This window comes from Bidens hawaiensis, unplaced genomic scaffold (assembly GCF_021521415.1).
Source record: "Bidens hawaiensis isolate Kalapana, Puna unplaced genomic scaffold, B.hawaiensis_p1.1 tig00019471_1, whole genome shotgun sequence".
Lineage (NCBI taxonomy): Eukaryota > Viridiplantae > Streptophyta > Magnoliopsida > Asterales > Asteraceae > Bidens > Bidens hawaiensis.
In genome coordinates, this window is record NW_027492959.1 from 431,300 (window position 1) to 436,874 (window position 5,575).

The 5,575-nt window shown below is 36.2% G+C and overlaps 1 pseudogene; it reads right to left on the minus strand.

The window, feature by feature from the left end:
- Window positions 1-687: 687 nt before the first annotated feature.
- On the minus strand, window positions 688-5,422 carry LOC143558454 (protein DETOXIFICATION 54 pseudogene; annotated as a pseudogene).
- Between the last annotated feature and the right edge of the window lie 153 nt (window positions 5,423-5,575).

Here is a 5,575-nt window from a genome sequence, read left to right on the forward strand (position 1 = left end):
AGCTATAGTAGTATTAGCATTTGGACATTATCTACAACAACAAATCTAGACAGTACCAAAAAAGAAAATCTTTGGCCTATATCTTAATGCTGCATGATATTTATTAGACCCATTAACCCTTTCCACGTAATACACCTACGTTGTCCCTCAACTCTATACAAATTTATAAAACAACCTTTTCAATACCTTTTTGTTGATGTATCTAATCTAGCCTTTTTTTTAAGTTAAATATTTAACAAATTTTACATGTCGCTTAGATTACATGACTCATTCTTGTCACAATAAGGAGAATAAATATTATTATATAAAAATGTGGAGTGATTGTGAAGCCACTATTGCCCCTATCTCGTTATACTAGAGAATATATTGGAACATATTACATGCGTATGATTCTCTAATCCACTATGTAGTCGTAGTAGTACAAATTGTCTTGTCGGGATCTACTAATGGTCCAAAATATTGTCTAGTGGTTCGAAGTTATTAGGTTCAAAGCATTAAACAATATTCCTTTACCAAACTTTTCAATAAGAAATAATCAAGATTTAGTCTGATAAACCTATTTTAACTAAACAAATAAAATCAAAATCAAAATCAAAATCAAAATCAAATCACATGATCAATTTCATGTTGTCAATCTCTTCTTGCATTCCAAATTCCAATGACATGATAACTTGTAAAATCATGAATTTATATCAAAAACGCGTTTTCATCGTCACCGTCTGCATCATTACATTCATTGACCATCTCCAACGTGCTAGTCGAATTCGCCAGCTTCTCCGCATTCAAAGCCTCGCCTTCCCAATCTGTTTGCACTAGTACCGAATACAAGATTGAAACCACACACGCAAACTGAGCCGACAAAAGACCGAACCACAAACCACTAAACCCAACTTTGTAATAAAAGGCTAAGCCCATGGCCACTGGAGTGCCCACAAAGTAAAAGGACCCGAGGTTGATACGTGCACCAACTGCAGATCTAGCGGTCCCACGAAGGATCCCACAACCGGTGGTTTGGGGGCAGTTGCCAAGCTCACATAGACCCATGATGGGCATGACGGATGAAACAAGCGACTGGAGCATGCGGTCGTGTGTGAATAGTGCACTCCATTTGTCCCTAAAGACGATGGTCCAAATCACATTAATGAAACCGACTATGAAAGCACACCCCAAAGCCACGAGAGCTGCGATTTTTGCCTTGTCTGGTCTCTTGGCTCCGAGCTCGTTACCCACCTAAAAATCGAAAACATGTACATGTATTAGCATAAAATATTTATTACTAGTAAATGAGTTTGTTATATATTACAAGTAATCGTTAATAAACCCATTATGTATTTTAGTATTAGATTATCACTATCTATACGATTAGAATTAATATATAGTTATGGTAGAAACTATATTAAATAATATATTTTATTATTTGCAGAATATACTAAGTCAATAATACGAATCTTTTCGTCTTATCCTTTATCTAATAATTTCTTAATGACAATAAAATTTAGATGCTCAATCAATCACAAAGAAACTAAGGGATTCGAGCATTTATATACTAAATAAATTATACGTAGTTCCTTTCCCATCAAGATGTAAAAATGACGTATATATATATATTTTTTAAGTCTCTGATATATAAAAATTAATGCAATAAGTCATTGTCTTTATGTATGGTTAAATTTAAGATTTATAAGAAGTTAACTAAATGTGTCATTTCTTAAACACTAAGACAAACATGTTTAATAATCGGGTTACACGACATGTTTAACAGACACGGATATTTCCAATTCAATAACACAAACAACACAACACGACATGTTTAACACGATTAAAACAAGGAGTTTGTTATTTGGACACCGCCTCCAAAGCTAGACACCAGGTAGTTGTCACTGATACTAGTCGTATAAGCCTATACAACTTGTATCAATTCCACATTTCCAAGTAAGCATGAAGAGCATGTCACTTATACGAGTTGCATAAGTATAGATGAGTAGTATGACTTATACAGGTAACATAAGCTTATACAACTTGTATATCTCATAACTTCTTATTATCAAATTTGATACATCTTGTATAATTATTATTTTATTAAATCAAAACTAATGAGCGAATACAGGTCTTAACTCTTAAGTAGTAAAAGTCTCATCTTTCACCAACTAAATAGGTTCAAGATCAAATTTCATATTATCATCAACCAAATAAATAATAATAATAATAATAATAATAATAATAATAATAAAAACAACAACATAGTCACCGACCAACCACTCATAAACTTCTTAACTCTTTTTCAAGATTTGACCGTCATAAAAACGCAACGGAGTTCAACATCGATTGAATCAAAAGAAAGCTTCCTGTTGTGAACTTACACCAATACTACGTATATCAAAAAGATAAAAAAATGTATGCTCGTACATATTCGCTTGGTTGTGTGTGAATAGTGCACTCCATATAATGTATATATGTGTGAATATGTGTGAACTTACGCCCTGCTTGCGGTGCGCGCATATAATGTATATATGTGTGAACCCTCGGGTGGGCAAAAGTAAAATTGCACTAATTTTGACGTTATTTTACTAATCTCGTGAAAATAACGTTAAAAGTGGCGGAAGGTTAATCAGGCATCATGTGGTGGCGTTGATAGCCGAAAGACAAGGGCACATGCACCGATCAGCCGGTGTCCCGATGATTGAGTGCTATGTGCCTTATGTCCAAGGCTTGATGCAAAACTACTATCGAGCCGGGGGTCTCACCGGAAGCAGCCTCTCTATCCCTATGGGATAGAGGTAAGGCTTTCTACATTTTACCCTCCTCAGACCCTACCATAGCATTGCTATTGGTGGGATATACTGAGTACGATGATGATGATGATGATATTCGCTTGGTTGTTTGGTTTTATTTAAAACAATAACTTAAAAAAGGTTTTAAAAATGATAACTAAAATACATGTTGAGGTCGTATTATATACTTTAAAAAATTATATACTAGTTGTATAGATATCAATGATATCTAGATAATACATGTTGAGATCGATCGTCCATATATATCGCGATCCTTATAATAAGAAGTCTAATAACATGAATCACATGTCACGTTTAACATGATTTACTAAACATGCTTACCAACATAACACACACAACACAAATAAAATAAAAGTTTCCAAACATTATATAACTCATATTTAATCATTATATAACATTTAATAAGGTTTTGAAACTATCGTTTTGATAATCGAGTTGCAAATGTGTAATAATCGAGTTGTAAACGTGTAATGTAGGACTGACAATTTATACACGAGACACGAATACACGACACGTACCTACACGACTTTAACAGGTAATGCCTTAACAGGTTTCGTGTACTAAACAGGTAGACACGAAATTTACCTGTTAAGTACATGTTAGGTACATGGTTAGATTTTTACAATTAAATATATATATATATATATATATATATATATATATATATATATAGGGTAGGGTTAATGTAAAAAACAATATTTTTGTGAGAAGAATAAGAATAAATCTAAGCCGTTGGATTTATGATCTAATGGTTGAGATTGGTAGTTTCTAAATAATTGTATTGTTTCATATTTACATTGTATAGTGTTATATTTAGATGGTTTGTTTTATTTTAAAGCTCTTCTCACACTTCTCACAAACACTTGTTTTTTTTATTTGAACTCTTATACATATATATATATATATATATAAGTTATCCTAAACCATTCTCACTCACTCTCTGTTTCTCAACCGTCACCATTCACGAACATTCCCTCTCCGGCTTTTGTTTCACTAAACAAGTTGTCAAATATGTGTTTCTAAATAGCTCTTATCGTGTTTTATCGTGTATACCAGGTAGTAACAGGTCCGTGTTTGTGTTTGGGATACAGGTTCACGATAAGTTTTCGTGTCGTGTACATGTATACACATTTCGTGTTCGTGTCTTATCGTGTACGGGTATACATGATATGCCAGCCCTAGTGTAATGTCATCGACTAGTAACTTATTTTTTTTTTTTTGAACGACGACTTACAACAACCCACAACCGGCCAAGATGTGTTGTCTGAACCGGGCCCACATCTTGAACTCCGTATGGTGACGAAGCCACACCCCCAACCGGAGAAACCCGTCTCCTTAGCCGGCCAAAATGGCCCCACAGCCTCGACAGTCGGTAAAACCGGGTCGGAATCAAGAGTCGAACCTGGGACCTCCAGGTCTTCTATCACCTTCCTGAACGACGACTAGTAACTTATTTAACATGATCGTAAAACTTATTATTCGTTTTATACTTTTATAAATATGAGTTGTCTACATGTCTTGGTAAAAGATAAAAAAGTTAGAAAAGAAAGTCAAACAATAGAAAGAAACTTACTCGTGCAGAGACACAGCCAGCCAAGGCCATGGGAACCGTGTACATCACACTCGTAGTCTGAAACAATATCCCAGTACCCGCCACTGCCAACCGTGGATTCTCGAGATATCCCGCAAGCACGGTCACGATCTCATACCACCACCACTCCAAACATATTCCCATACAACTCGTCACAGACACCTTCACCAATCCCCACATCCCACCACCCACCCACCTCCACCTCCACCTCCACCTCCCGTACACCCACACATACCCAATCATCAACACCATCATATTCCAATTCGTAACCACCGAAGCCACCGCAACACCACCCACCCCCCACCCCATCACCACCACCATCACGTAATTCAACGGCACGTGAAACGCAACCGCTATCAAGCTACATCATCGGTTTCGTCACCCCCTGTGACCGTAGATAAACCCGTAACGGCTGTAACAAACAGTTTGTTACCAAATCCGGTAACGAGTAAACACAGTAAGTCGCAGCCATTGACGTGATCGCTGCATCCTGTCCCATTACTAACATAATAGGCTCCAAATTAATCCACAATACACCAATAGGTATAATCGCCATCAGTAAAATGAACACCATTACTCCCGTTGCTTCCGTACGCCTGGCTGCACACCGGTTCTAGTCCGGACGCTAGTCCCACTAGAACCGAGTAGCCGGTGATGTTAGTAAACCCTAACGACAATGAACCACCGGCTAACTCCAAGCTACCAAGCCGACCGAGAAACAAAACCGAAATAACTGCTCGAAGAAACACGAGACAGTTCATTGCGGTTATTGGAATCGCCATCGACATGAGCTCCTTTAGCTCATCAATCACCTGTGAAATGAAATTACATAATTACTTACATAATGTATATATAATTACTCTACCTGTAAATATAATTACTAATAGTTGATTTGAGTAATACTGAATATCAAGCTTAAATTAAACCTGTGAGGTGGTAAACGTAAAGCCTTTGTTGCGGCTAATCGAGTGCGAATTAAAGGTTTTCATGGATGTGGTTATCTGCAAGCAAACACACGTTAAGAAGATATTAATGAATCTATCAAAATAAGAGATTAAAGATATTATATATATATATAAAAGAATCAAAGTGTGAAGAATATGTACAAGTGAAGAGTATGTGTATAGGGAAGACCAGATGGCATGAACGAATGGAGAATAGAATTGATTTTGCAGAGTTCTCAGTTAATTTA